The 16,310-nt window shown below is 36.5% G+C and overlaps 1 protein-coding gene across 3 annotated transcripts in view; it reads left to right on the forward strand.

Moving 5' to 3' along the window:
• The window catches only part of DLEU7 (deleted in lymphocytic leukemia 7), an 85,400-nt gene that overhangs the window by 28,895 nt on the left and 40,195 nt on the right, over positions 1 to 16,310 (forward strand). The window lies entirely within an intron of this gene.

A 16,310-nucleotide genomic window follows, 5' to 3' on the forward strand; every position in this document is an offset into this window, starting at 1 on the left:
CAAAACGACAGCAACTTGTCTGTTCCCCTTCCCCCAATTCCCCAGCACTGTTCCCATCCCCCCAATTCCCCAATAAAAATCTTTTAAAAAAACCCAAAAAACAATCATATAGCTATCATGCGATAAATGGCTAATAATCCTGGTGACCATTGTAACAATGACAGGGTCAGGCCAGGCCACTCTGAAGAGTGGTCCTTTTTCTCTTCTCCCTTACCTGAAAGACTGAATAAATATACCTTTTAAGAAAGTATGTTTTAAACTTTATTATTGTGGGATGTTTTCTTCCACCGCTACATTATCATTCTCATCAACAACAATCATCTTAGTAAAAATTCCTACATGTTTATAGCACCAGCATGTTTGGGGGCATTTGGTCATCTTGGAGTCAGGCTGCGGTTTTAATTTAAGACCATATAGTGTCTGGAGCAATGTGTGACACTTGCATAAGGACACATTGTGGATTTCTCTTCATAATGCTGAAAAAAAGTTAACTCATTTGATATTACTTTACTGGATTTCCTTGGATATCTCACCCTCTCATTCCTCTAGACTCTTATGTTTGGATGGTCCATAACAATTATTTCTGGATGGTGGAAATATATTTGTTTATGGAATAAAAACAGGGGCCATGCTGGGAGCTTTCTAAGCAGAGCTGAACAATCAAGTGACAAGGTAGTACCTGCACCCCTTCTCTTGTCCTTAGATGCACTCCTCATTGCCTTCTCTACTTTCTGAAAGCCCCAAAACTCCTAGGTCACCTGATCCAACATCCTTTTGACTGTATGCCTTATACTTTTCAAGATACATTTTTATAGATTTTCTTTTGCCTCTTCAGAACCAGTTCTCTCTCCCCATTTAAATGCTCTTTTACTTTTCTGACACAGTGTCTCCCCAAAGTGGGTTCGTTTTCTTGATTTAAATGAAAGCCTTTGGAGGGTAGAAAGTCATTCAGATACTTGTTTTAGACAGAACACAAAAGTGTAAGAATGAAGTCTTTCACATCTAAAAATTCCTTCCAAGAGTTGGCCCTGTTTTCCATTGTTCTTCATGCTCTGGCACCAGATACTTAGGTAGTAAATCTATTTGAGAGGAGTATAAATTCTGTGGATCCATGAGTTTCAAGACACATTTAATTTAGCAGAACTTCAAATAAGTATTTTGTATAATCAGGGTATCCTCATTAGGGATCCCAGTGTTCCATTCTACAGCCAAAAAATTACCACAGTCCTGGTTTCACTTAGCTGTGGTAGCCCTGCTGTGTGTTACCAGAGAGCTTACCTTTGTCTGATGTGACTTGTTTACTGCCATGTTCAATAGAAGTGATATTTAAAGCAGAGCCATAGCTAATAAATTTCTCGTCTTGTAGACAAGCTCGCATCTGCTCCATGATTACTGTCCTAAGTCAGGAGACACTTTCAAGGTTGGAAGAAATCTTTTCCAACACAGAATTAGCACTAATTCGTTCCTCTTGTCTTATTGAAGACTTTGATGATAATCATGGTTTCATTTTCTTTTCCCTTAAAAAAGCATTATGAAATATCTGTGCAGTGTAAAGGGTATCTGGTGGAAAAAGAAATTCACAGCGATCATAGAAATAAGTTTCAGAAAACAGTGTTGGCTTAAGTTGGCTACAAAGAGAAGAGAGGCGGTTCTACAAGCCCCTTGCGCCTTCCTTCCTGTGTCACTCTAGCTCTGAACGTGGCTTAGCAGCACAGGAGTACAGCACAAGCTTGGAACACTCTGGTGTGTGTGTGTGTGTGTGTGTGTGTGTGTGTGTGTGTGTGTGTGTGTGTGTGTGTGTGTGTGTGTGATTTCCTGTATCAATAAACGTGATTTCCAGGTGTCTCCTCTCACTTTCTTCACCCATTTCAGCAGACTGACATAGGAGTTGCAAAGATCTTTGAATGAAGAGATTTCTGTATTAACAATGGGCACCACCAAAGATAAAAAATTCCAGAATGACATGCAGCTCTTACATATCTAACATGTACCCAAATGGGCTTTTGAGTCCTGACTAATCATTACATCACAATTTCCCAGAGGTATTTTAGCTACAGTCTTTCAAAACTGTTCATTACAAATAAAATGAGTCCACGGGAAAATGAGGGTGGTCCTTAGCAAGTCAGTATCACTAATGAAGAATAGAGCTTGCCAAAAAAATAACTCAGGCACTTTTATATTTATCCAGATAACTCTTTATGCAGTATTTATTTTTTAACCTTTTATTTTTAAGTAATTGCAGGTTCAAATTATTCAGAGATTACAGATTCATAGGAAATTGCAAAATATAGTCCATGGGGTGTCATGGACTTGTTACCCAGCTTTCCCCAATGATGACATCTTATATGACTGGACTACAACAGCAAAACTAGGAAGTTGACTTTAGTACAATAGTGCTAACTAGATTACAGATCTTATTCAGTTTTCATCAGTTTTTACATGTACTTGTGTGTGTGTGTGTGTGTGTGTGTGTGTACACACATGTGTAGTTCTATGCAGTTTGATTTCATGTACAGATTTCTATAACCACCATCACAGTCAAGATACAGAACTGTTCCATCACTACAAGTAACTCCCTGTTCTGCCTTTTTATAATTGAATCCATACCACCCCCATTCATATCTCTGTCACCTGGCAACCACTAATCTGGTCTCCATCTCTATAGTTTTGTCATGCACGAATCTTATATAAATGAAATCATACTGAATGTAACCTTTGAAGATTGGCTTTTTTTTTCTTCACTAAGCATAATACCCTTAAGACCCATCCAAGATATTGCATGTATTAATAGTTTCTTTCCTTACATTTTTGAGCAGTGTTCTACATGTATTTATTTTTTAAATCTGTTTTTACCACACTACATTCCAAAAATGGGATTTGGGGATGGCTCACCAAGATAGTTAGAGTACAGCAAGATAAAAATAGGTAAGTCAGAAGATCAGAATCAGGTCCCCAAAAAATAAATTAATATGAAGGCAGGACTAAAGTGAGCACACAAAATACACATAAACAGTTGCTGGAAAATTTGGTTTTCAGCTTCCTGGTGATCACTACAAAGAGAGAAAAACTGCAAGTAATGCAGCTCACATAGTCTGAAGACGTAGGTAAACAAGTTTCTAAAGGGCAGAAAAGCCACTTCCTGTGCTGGAGCTGGGAGAGTCTTTCCCAGAAGGTGTATCAGGAGACGGTGGCCAGTTACCAATTCAGAAATAAACCGAGACTTCACGAAAGAATGAGTGTTAATAGCACAAGGAATTTCCTTGTACAGTTAAAGATTCTGGTCATCCACTTTCCTCACTCTGCTACCTTACGACAACAAGGATAGAAACATTCTGTTCTATGCCCAGAGAAAATTACTCACGTGGTTGGATGTGAAATAATAGGTGAGCAGAAGGGCAGAGGTATATGAACTGAAAAGCCATTATGTTTTCTTCTGAAGCCCAGTGAGTTTGTTCCCTCATCTGGAAGTGCAAAATGGAGGTCTAGGGGCCCAATGAGAGTTTGGATGTGTTTTATGGAGCCCAAAGAGGGTGATTTTGTCATCCACATTTAAACACTGGGAGAGTTCACATAACCTGAACTTCCAGTTTCTCTTGAAAGGTTGAGGTGGAAACAGTACCTGTGCATTTAGCTCTCCCCCATATCTTGCTTCAGGGACGAGGCTTCCAGTCTCCTGGTGTTCAGTGGTTGCTGCCTCTTTCAGAATGGACACATATTTTCCACCTCCTCATGTTCATACCTCAGCCTGCTTCTCTCATATAGTTGATGGGGCTACCCCAGAGTTCGCAACCTCTTTTCTAGGCAGTCTCAGGGATTCATCTTGGGTTTTTGGGGCCATGTTACAGGCATTGGATGCTATGGGTCCTTGATTGGGTTGGCAGGCTGTGGTTATTGCTCAGCCTTACTGTGTGTCACCCAAGGGGTCTAGTGACAACAGGCCTGAGATTCTCATAGAACAATCAACAGAAGCCTGCAAACTGGGCTTCTGTTACCTAACAATGTTTTCTGGCTGATCTGAAGCAGACTCAATCTTCCTTTTATTAATAAAAAATATCTTCCATGTATTCACTTGTTATTCAACATGTTCCAGAAACTGAGTGTATATTATAAACATCTCATTTAATTATCATTGAAAAACCTACAAAAACAGTATTATTATTCCCGTTTTATAGATGAGGAAAGTGAGGCTTAGAGAAGTAAAGGAACTTACCCAAACTCAAGTAGGAAGTAAAGTTGAAACCAAGATACAAACCTTTGTCTGCCTGGTTCCAATGCTTGTGATCTTCCTACTATGTCACATTGTTTTGCCCATTATGGCTTGTTGGTGGCTTTTCTCCCTTCTTCACAAGGGAGGATAGGAGAGACAGTCTGCTTTCTTTTGTCTCCCTGAAGTGAAGAGAGAACCAGGGAATCAAAGTATAAAGTAGATGGTGTCAGGAGTCAGGAAACCTGAGTTCTACCTCTGACTTGAGGGCTAACTAACAATGTAACTGCAGATATGCCGCTTGGTCTCTGGTTTTTCAATCTGCTTGTCTGAATAAGTAGGTAATAATCTCTCCTTTCTAGATCCCACCATCACCTAGCTTGGATCAGCTGAGACAAGTAAGAAGTACAGAAAGACTTTGAAAAGTTGTGATTTTTTTATATATGCTAGGTATAATTGTGTTTATTAGTAGTAGTTTGTTGTAGAAATAACAATTTTAGGAATAAATAAACAACATATCAATACATATTAATTTATATGAATAAATAAATAACATCATTTATATGAATAAATTAAAACTCAATTTAGTCACAGGAACTGTATTAGTTCTCCCCAAAATATGAGTGGATGGGTGGATGGATGAATGGATGAATGGATGGATAGTCTGGGTTGCTTCGTGCTCCATTAATATGGGTCCTGGCTTCTTTTAGGCTGAGACTAGATTGGGCTGTAGAGGAGAGCTAAGGGCTCATGGATTCAACTTCTGTTTCACTTCTTTGTTTTCAAAATTCATTTTCTCAATAAAAGAGTTTTGTAAAATCTATTCAATGTTCATATCTGGAAATTCTGCTAAGTCAGCAAGCTCTATGTGACAAAAATGACTACCATCAAAGTCATCATCGAAATCCTTAAAGTGAAAGCATTCTCTTACTTTGGGCTGATAAAATGAATTTCCACACATGGACTCTTATCTCAAACCCACATGATGAATATCATGAGCTCAGTACTTCCAAGTGAGGCTTTGTCCTTTTAAGTGATTTCCCAAATTTTTACTTCACAAGAGACCCCTTAAAATATTATATAGTGGTGACAGTGACCTTGCTCAGATAGATGCAGAGCCAGCCTTTCCCAATTCAAATGCATTTTTTTGGAGTTTCAACTAGACTGTAAAATATTGCTTATTTGATCTCCTACCAGGTGTGGCTTATGGTAATACTTTGCTAATATAAAAACTTTCCATGCTGAAGTTCAATCCAATTTCAAAAATACATATTGCTCAAAATGCCATTTCTTGTGTTTTCTTTTTTGCTATTCTGGATATGAAATATAGAAGTGCAGTCTCCTTACTATAAATTGGCTATTTATTTCAAAGATCAAAATATCACACTTGATATTTCATTTTAAAATAGATTAGAACGTCTTTATAGAAAGAAATATCTCCTAGAAATTCTATTTTAATCTAATCAGAGGGAAATTTGGTATACTTTATATAAAATAAATATACCATGGAAAATAAATAGAATTGATACAAAATAATATGTCTTCTACAATGGCTGCCATAAAGCATAGCACTTGTTTATTTTACTGTACAGTTCTAGTGATTACAATATAATCATCACTTTAATATTTAAACCAAAGACTTTTATAGTTTACATTAAAGTGTTTATAAATTGGATATAAAAATTGCAAAGAAATTACGGAGACTTTTGAGTTATTCAACGTAGGGCATTTAAACTTCTTCCCAAGGCTTACAACATAATTTGGTAAAACTCAGCTGCATCAATGTAAGTGTGTATTCCCCATGACACAGCTATTATAGCACCACACTGAAGATTTCTGGTATCTGTAGATTAGTCAGAAAAGTAAAATTTTCGTCTCTTATCTTTTCAGAACATTTCATTTTTCACAAGCAACTTTAAACACAAGTTTTAATTTGAAGACATTTTCCTCCATTCATTCTGTAACTTTTGCTATGTTCAGGTCAAGATTTTTCTCCACTACTTCAAATATCTATCTACTTATCTATGAACTAGGTTTATACATACAAAACTATATGTAACTATTCACATATATCAACAAGTCACTCCCTGAATCCCCACTGTGATTAACCAAGAAGGATTTGTTCTTAGTCAGTAGACTAAAATGTGTGCCTTTCTACTGACAAGGCTGACAGTATCAGTCTGTGCCGGACCTCAGGACCATCATAACTGCTTTTCTTGTGCTTAGTTAGGAGTTAACTGTGGATTTTTGCCATGACTTTTCTTTCTCTTTACCCACATCTCTATGTATAAACTGAAGCTCATCTTTGAAAACGTTAACCTCATATACACATCCCAACAGGCTTTTTATAGCCTTAGCATAGAGTCAGCAGCTGTAAGGTTGTCTGACCCCATCTTCCCCCATGGTTTTACCAGGAGCTTCTCAGAGCAGGTAGAAATGGCCAAGCCTGCAGAGCACCTCAGGTCTGGGTTCCAGCACCCATTCTTCCATACCCTCCTCCCCATCATCAGGTCACTAATGATTTCTTTATTATTTATTTATTTACATTTTCAAATAGCATTTCTATTGCAAACAAAGTTCTGCTTAAAAGTAAAAAATAAATACTGTAAATAAATGAATAAAAACAAAATACACTGATAAATACCAACCTTCTTCATCTTACAGATTTTAAAATATGAGGCTAGAGAACTAGGGTGACTATTCCAAGATTACAGAGACTGATCCAATTCTGACTCCTGATCCAGCCTTCCCTCTGCCAGGCCCTAAAATTACAACAAATCCAATTGTCGGGGAAGCTAGTCTTTCCCTAATCAGCTCTGCATTCCCAGGCCATGTGGCTGGGGGTGGAAGGGCCAGTGATAGGTGGGAAAGGTGCATTAATGCTAACCCTGTTGTATGGGTCCATTTTCTCCCTGGGCCTAACCACAGAAGTCCCTGCCAGGAACTATTCGCAGGTGAGTAGATTTCCCTCTCAAAAGTGCCAAGCATTATAATTCTTTTTGGGACACAGGTTCTAGACAATTACTATAAGCATTCCTGTTAAACAGATAAGAGTGAAGAAAACAGTAAAGGAGAGAGCTCATGAGGCTCGCCTCAGTACAGCCTCGTGTCCTTGGAAGCCTGATTACTACATTTAAGAAGTCTGGCTTGGATGAGCATTACTTCTCCTCCATTTCTTCCTCTTTGCACCTCTCTGGTTTCTTTCCTTTCTAATTGCTTTCTCTGGGTCCTTAACATTCAGTTTCTACCTACACTCTTCCAACCTGCCTTTCCTTTTTCCGTTTAGATGTTCTTCCCATAAAAGACCAAAAGTGTGGAGTCTGTCTATTAGAGTCTGAGCAACAAGTTTCTGGGGCCCTTAGAAAAAAAAGCAGGGCTCTTCCTGGCAAGTACTTCCAGCAGACACACACACACACACACACACACACACACACACACACACACGCACACGCACACGACCAGGAAGTCTATGTGTTTCACTAGTGATACAAGTTGTCATNGAGTCTGTCTATTAGAGTCTGAGCAACAAGTTTCTGGGGCCCTTAGAAAAAAAAGCAGGGCTCTTCCTGGCAAGTACTTCCAGAGCAGACACACACACACACACACACACACACACACACACACACACACACACACCCTTCCTGCAGGAAACCACCAGGAAGTCTATGTGTTTCACTAGTGATACAAGTTGTCATGAAAATGTCCAAAATCCTCTCTATGGTAACACTACTTTTAAAAATTAATTTCCAGGGTCAAGGTCATTAGAAAGAAAACGTCATTAAGCTCTTTGAAATTACACTGGATGTTAAAGATTTAAGACTCGTGGGATGTTTAATATAAATTTGCCAAAATTTAAATAAACTAAAACATTCACAGTAGTTGAACCTCCCCTCCCCACCAAGGTTCCTTTAAAACACTTATAGATTGCTGAGATATGGATAATGGTGGATGATTGGAAAGGGCTGTGCATGGACAGCATGCAACAAAACTGTTCCTCTTTCTACAGCCCTTGGCACCAGAACTGCTCTGCGAACTTTTCCCTAGTGTAGTGATTTCCAAATGCCAGTCCGTGGACAGAGGCCAGTTGTTGACATGATCTTTTTTAGAGAACTTTAATAATGAAATGAGAAGGACTGGGAAAATAGAGTGAGTTGTCTTGCATAGCCAAATATATTCAGTGGAAGGCTCTGTCCTTTATTTTGAGATTTTTATTTTTACTTTTCTTACCTTTATCTTTTGGTATTAAAATGTTCATCTTTTAAAGAAAGTGAGGGTAATAGTGGATGGTAGAAATATTGTTTTGTTATAAAATTGAAAGATGGAAGCTCTATATTGGTATTAAAACCCATTTTTAAAAATGAGACCAATTCCCAGTTTTGCAGGCAGTTCCACATGTCAAGAAACTTGTGTACTTACTTGACTATGCCCAAGCCTGTAGATGATAACAGCAACTTGATGAATAATCAGATAAAGTTGGCAACTTTTCTTCACCAACCACCAGCCCCACGGGAGACATTAATCACTGTAGTTTTTACCTTGTACCTAAAATTTAAAAATAAAATCTAGAAATTCAATTTTAAAATTAAAACCATGAAATTTAAAGTCTGGAAAACATTGTTCTACGGCTGGGTCAAATCCCAAGAACAAGAGCAAGTGCCTACAACCACTGAAATTCTTAAGAGGATTTAGTGCTCTTTTTTTTTTTTTTTATTAGAACTTCTTCTCTTCCAGAAAGTATTGAGAATGGGGATGGTGAAGGATCCATCACCCTACTTGTCTCTCTTTTCCCAACACTCACAGAAACATAGGTCCTCTTGAAATGTGAAACAGAAAATGGGTAAGGTAGCAGGAAAGTGCTGCTCCAACCATTATGAGAAAGCTGCCTCAATTGTTGATCTGTTTCTTGTGCCCGCTGGCTTAAAAGATCATGCAGTGTGACACTGTATCACAGAGTTCCCAAAGTGTTACTCCCCCCCCACACAAATACTACAAATTTTCTTCTTGTGAACAAACACTGTTTATGCAGCTGTTGATTTCTTAAATGAAAATTGACTTTCTATACCAAAGTATCTTTATTTCAAAGACACTTAAGCAGAGCTCTTTCCTACGGTTAGGGAGGACTTTTCAAGTAAGACCATGCAATTAGGAACAATCCCTGTGCATTAGATCCACCAACAAGAAAGAAGAAAATTGACCTCGTTAAGAGTTTCCGTCTTGGTTTACAGGCTTCATCAAAGTGGCTTCTCCCTGGGCCTTAATGGCATTTACTTAGAGACTGAAGGTAAAAGAGATGCTGGCTGACCCAGCAGAGATCTAGAACAAACTCTCAGAAAAATCTCAACCCCTCAGGCAGTTGAAGTCCCACTCTTCTGAGACCAGCTGAGATTATTTTCTTATTTCATTTAACTAGCCAGATGATAGGTTGACTGATGAGGTCATTATGTCCAGCTCAGAGTAATTTTAGAACGAAAATTATGCAATAGGTTAGACCACAACTCAATTTGTATCACCCCAAATGCGTACAATGTCCCTAATGTGATTGCCTTTGGGCTAAGGCTGAAAGAAATGTTCAGTCCCGAAGTGACTATATTTTCTGAAATAGGTTGAGCGAAACCTCTCTCTTTTTTTTTTTTTTAACCTAAACACATGGAAATGAATTTCTAGGTTTTACTTTTAAAATATTAGGTACAAGGTAAAAACTACAGTGATTAATATCTCCTGTGGGGCTGGTGGTTGGTGAGGAAAAGTTGCCAAGCTTTATCTGATTGTCCATCAAGTTGCTATTATCAGTTACAGGCTTGGTGAGAGTCAAGTAAGTAGACAAGTTTCTTGACATGTGGAATTACCTGGGAAACCGGGAATTGATCCCATTTTTAAAAATGTCCTCAACACGAAGATTTTTGCTTAAGTGCCTTCCAATTTCAAATGCGCCCCAGGACACTATAGTAGTTTCTATTTGTGGTGTTTTTATTCCCCTTGTTATTCCTATTGATTTTTCCATTTTTTCCTTTTGACATGAAGAAAGAATTTTGATTTTATGATTTTATAGAAAAGCTCAGTTTACAAGAATATCAGCAATTTCTTATTTGAATACTTTTTCTATTCCCAATAGCTAGAGCTTAACTTTTGACTCCTAAATGCAATTTGTAAATCTGTCTTCCTTTTCACTCTGACCCATCCCAAATTGACTTCTCTTCCTGGAGTTCTTATCTCATTTTGTTGGTACCCTTACCTACAAATAAGAGAACAGAAGAAAACTTGTAGTCCGAGAGCTTCCTTTCCTTTCTATTCATTCATTCATTCATTCATCCATTCACTCTACACATGTATACGAGGTGCCTACTATGTGCCAGACAGTGCTTTGGGTACTGGAGACTGAATATATATGTATGTATTTTAAATGTATGTATCATATAAATGTATGTATTTTAAAATGTGCATAATATATTTTTATATATATTTGAATTAATAAAGACATAAAATGGATGTTCTCACAAAAATGGCCCAGTTCCTTTCAGTGGCCATGGATACTCATTGAACAGAAGTGGATATGCTGTACAATTTGATATGGATTGGTGGTGCTGTGGTCCCATCAGAAAAGATTAGATGCTTATAAGCTACTTCTTTTGGATTGAGATGAGTAGTGTGAAGTCAAAAATCTCTATTCCTGGCAAGTCTTCTTGCCGTGGTGCACATTGAGAATTGGCTGGCTGACTGAAACGTTCAGTCTAGACAAGAAAAATGATTTTCTTTTTTTCTGATAAAGGCTTATTCGCTGTGTGATCCTGTCTTCTTGATCTTCTGTATTCCTAAGAAGTCTACAAAGTTGAACCACTCACAGTTTTGGATCCTCGTTGTATGGATTCCACCCATTCAGAGGAAAATTGTCTGTGGAGGTCAGCAGTTAACTTCTCAGTGCTATGACCCTATTCAGTCTTTGTACCTCCTAGCCTTTACACATGGTAATCCTTTTTCATAGAAAGAAAGTTCTTTCTGTCAGGCGTTATCTCCTTTGAGAAGCCTTCATTGACTTCCTCAATCTGGGTTAGATGGTGTTTTCTTTTTATGATAACATTTGCCACCCTCACTTCCCCCTCAAACTGGAGAATAGGGCCCAAGCTGGCCTTATAAGTATATTGTGAGAAGGCCCTCTACTAAAACATATTTTCCTTCTTCTTCTTACTTTAGCCTTTCAAAATTCCTGACATGTCAATTAAAGAAAACTTCTTATGCTTTCAAGGTGACTCTGACTTCAATAACCCCCAATTAAAATGCCAGTACCCTTGAAAAGAATAATTAATTTGCCAGTGAGGAGAAAAGTGACTTTGGTTTATAAATGGCCCAAAGGTGTTAATATCAATTGGCTGGAGAAAGTTAAAGGTTGAAATAACCCACTTTTTCATAAAAAAATAAATAAATGAACAAAACACTCCTGCTGCAGAAACATGTCCCATACCCCTATGTTACAGAAGCCTTTTAAAAATAGCTGATTTAGGGAAAACTTGCTTTATTCCAATATGATTAATCAAAAAGGTTGTATAAAAAGATGTGAAAAAAAGAAGAAAAAAGGAGACAAGAAAGAGGAAAACTAAATGATGGTCAAGAAATATTCATCACAAAAATATCTAATGAGCTGGATAAAAATTGTGACCAAATGTATTCCTAAATTTTAAGAATGAGTGAGTAAATCACCTATATGCAATTTCACAGAAATCAATGACAAAACAACAGAAGTAGATTAAACATGTGCTGGCATAATTAAGGGAAGGTATAAAAAAATCATAGAAATAAAGGTCAAAGTGCATCTTGGAATTGCACAAAGATTGGACACTGCTGAAAGCACAGCTAGGGATGTGGAAGACAGGATCGGAAAAAAGGCAATATAAAGAATACACCAATTAAAAAGCTTAAAAGGATTATATGGTAGATATGAAATATATAAGGTTGGACAACTAAATTCACGAACTCATCCTAGAAAAAGTGCTACGTACCTCATTCCTGAATATTGCTATAGTCACCTTCGAAGTATTCCCCTTGGGAAGCTATGCACCAACACCAGCACCTCATCCACCCTTCAAAGCAATTTTGGAACTCTTTTTCTGGAATGGCCATCAGAGCTGTCGTCGTAGTACCCTTGATGTCCTGAATGTCATCAAAATGTCTTCGTTTAAATATTTCCTTTATCTTCGGGGAAAGAAAGAAGTCATTCGGGGCCAGATCAGGTGAGGATGGAGGGTGTTCCAATACAGATATTTGTTTACTGGCTAAAAACTCCCTCACAGACAGTGCTATGTGAGCTGGGTGCATATTCATGATGCAAGAGCCATGAATTGTTGAAGAAAAGTTCAAGTCGTCTAAATTTTTCATGCAGGTTTTTCAGCACTTGCAAATAGTAAACTTGGTTAACTGTTTGTCCAGTTGGTACAAATTCATAATGAATAATCCCTCTGATATCAAAAAAGGTTAGCAACATTGTTGCAATAAGTTCGAGAGCTTAATTGTCCGAACTTGTATACAAAATAAATTAAATTTATACATAATCGGTGTTCCTGAAAAAGGAAACCAAAATAATAAGATATTGCTCTAGGAATATTACACAAAAACATCAGTATAAAACATTATACTGATGTTTTTGTGTGATCCAGTAGCACATTAAAAAACTAACATGCTGTGACCAAGTGTAATTTATTCCAGAAATGCAAGAATGGTTTAATATTAGGAAATCTATTAATTTATTTTCATCGCACTAATAGATTAAAAGTCATGTTCCTAGATGCTGAGAGGCACTTGATAAAACCAAACATCCATTTTTATTTATTTATTTTTATAACCCTGTCAATAAAATGCTAATAGATGTTTCCTCAACATAATTAAATATATTTATTTCAACTTAAAATCTAACATCATGATTAATGGAAAAATTCAGAACTATTCTTATTAAAGTTAGGAACAAGACAAGAATATCTACTGTCACCATTATTATTAAACATTGATCTAGAGACCCTGGCCAATTCAAGTACTGAAGAGAAAGAAATAAAATGTATACAATTTAGAAAATAAAGAGAGAAATGATAGTTGTAGGTTATAAGATTTACTATTGAAATATTACAATAAAAAATAATCCAAGTGAAAAAGCATTACAAATAATAGTGGAAGTTAGTTAGCTCTTCGGTTATATAATTAATCTGTACAAATCATCATTCTTCCTATATTAAAATAAAATAGTACTAATAGAAGAAAATACTTCATTTTTTTTTTAAGATTTTTATTGGGGAATTGGGGGGATGGGAACAGCGCTGGGGAATTGGGGGCAGGGGAACAGACAAGTTGCTGTCTTTTTGTTCTTCAGTCTAGTTGTAGAGGATGTTGCTTCACTGGCCCAAGTTGGCACCATCATTGCGCTCTTCCCGGGCGAGGCAGATCAGTCGCTGGCTTCTGGACGGCCACTCACTGCGGCTGCTGGCCGCTCACGCTGGCTGCTGGCTACACACGGTAGCCCATGGCAACCCACTGCCACAGGGGCTGCAGCCTACACCGTCGCCGGCGACTCACGGCAGCCCAGCTCCAGGTTGAGCTGTTGTTCAGCATCTTAGCTGTAGAGGGCAGTGTCACTGGCCCTCATATGTGGGATCCGAACCGGGCCCTCTGGTGTCCCAAGCCAATTCTTAACCATCGCGCCACTGGGCCGGTCCGAAAAGACTTCATTTTGAATAGCAATATGACTAGAAAATATTTACAAATAAATTTATGAGATGTGAAAGATCTATATGAAGAAATCTTTACAACATTACACATGGAAATGAAGAAGAACACTTGTACAAATGCAAAGATATCCTACATTCTTGGCAAGGGAAACTCAATATCATGCAGTTTTCAATTCCTTCCAAATTAATGTAAATGTTTAATACAGTTCCTATAAGTATATCAATGGAATTTGGGGGTCCATATATGATTCTGAAGTTCATATGGAAAAATAAAGAATAAAGAATAACCAGGAAAATTTTTTAAAAAGATAGAAATATGTGATACTAGTCCTGCCAAGATGTTAAAATATTTAGGATATGATAAGTGTGGTATTCCAAAGCAGTGGAAAAAAAGTTGAAATTAAACAACAAGTGTTGTGTAGTCTGGTCCAGTTATTCTACTGGGTTGCCTTCCAGAAAAAAAATGTAGTATTAAATTCTAACTTCACAACTTACATCAAAATAATTTCCTGATGAATCAAAGATTTCTATGTAAACAATAAACATACTAGGATACTCCATGGGAAAATTGCAAAGTATTATAGTGGAGAAGACCTTTCTAAGTATAACACAAAACTCAGAAGCCATAAGACAAAAGAAAGACTGATGAATCTGACAATAAAAAAATATAACTGGGGGCCAGCTGAGTAGCTCAGTTGGTTAAGAGCTTGCTCAAGAGTTTGAGCTCTGAGCAACAGCAGTTTGATTCCCAGCCCGAGCTGAGCAGCCGCTGAGTTGCCAACAGGTGGCAGGATGGCTCAGCTTTAAAATATATATATATATATATATATATATATATATATATATATATATATAACTGGGCAAACAATGTACAACTCATGATATAACTAACACTGCTTAATAGAAATATGATGCAAGACACATTTGTAATTCTAAATTTTCTGGTAATTATAGTAATTACATTAAAAAGTAAAAAGAAATGGGTGAAATTAATTTTAATAACTTATTTTATTTAGCTTGACATATCCAAAATATTTTTATTTCAACAAGTAGTCAATATAAAATATTGTAAAGGATACAGTTCCATTTTTTTGAACTAAGAAATCTGATGTGTATTTTATATTTATATATAGCAATTTGGCCTAGTAGCATTTCAAGTGTTCAAGAGCCACACGTGGCTGGTGGCTATCATATTTGATAGCATTTTAAGGGGTTAATTTCCTTAATATAAAATATTCTAATATAGAAAGTTATCATTATCAATAAGGAAAAAATCTAACAACCTAATAAAAAAGAACAAAGCATTATTAATTCACTGAAAATGAGCAAATTTAAATGATAAAAGACTATTTCTTTTCAGACTTGTAACGATCAATACATTTTATAACATGCTTGGTCTGTGAGGAAGTGGAGAGTCAGTTATCTCATGTATTGATGGTAAGTGTATAAATAGGTACAAGCTTGGTGGAGGGAAATTTGACAATATCTATCAAAATGACCAATGCACATACCTTTGACCTACGAATTCTAATTCCAGAAGTTTTCCCTATAAATATACTTACAAATGTGAGACATTATTTTTGTACTAATGATTTATTTTATTATTTTTTTTAGCTTTATTTTATTTAATTTTATTTATTTATTTTTTATTTTTTTTTTATTGTTAGTTTCAGGTGTACAGAACAATGCAATAGTTACCCTTTTCACCCTCACAAAGTAACAACCCCCCTACCCCCATCTATTGCCCTCCCACCCCCGATATCATGCTTATCTATTAAAATTCCATTGAATCTGTTCCCGCTCTCTACTCCACGTCCCGAGGTTATATGTATATATAATTATAGTTGACATACAGTATTATTCAACATCTGTACTAATGATTTATGATACATTGTTTATAAAGGTAAAAATTTGAAAGCTGCTTAAATGTTTATTAATAGAATAGTTAAATAAATTATGGAACACTATATAATGAAATACTATACAATAAAAAGTAATACGGAAATATTTTATGTAATGATATGGGAGGCTATTCAAACTATTGTTTTCTGAGAAAAAATGCAAGATACAGACAGGTATAAATGGTCTCGTACCAACTGTGAAAAAAAATGTATGTATGTATTTATTGCATATATACATAGATGTACAGACTTGTCGAATGTGTCTGGAAAGATCCATAACTAATTAGTAATAGAGGTGGCCTATTGGGAGAGGAACTGGTTGACTCTGGGTAGGGTAAGAGGGAGAGTTACTTTTTATTATATTAAATGTTATGCTTTTTAACTTAGTACCATGAATATGTATTACTTACTCAAAATTTATATAAAATATTTAAATATATTAAAGGGCATTGAAGCAACAAGAATATGCCTTGAGGCTGTTTCACTTTTTTTTTTAAAGTA

The sequence above is a fragment of the Hipposideros armiger genome, unplaced genomic scaffold (genome assembly GCF_001890085.2).
Source record: "Hipposideros armiger isolate ML-2016 unplaced genomic scaffold, ASM189008v1 scaffold_148, whole genome shotgun sequence".
Lineage (NCBI taxonomy): Eukaryota > Metazoa > Chordata > Mammalia > Chiroptera > Hipposideridae > Hipposideros > Hipposideros armiger.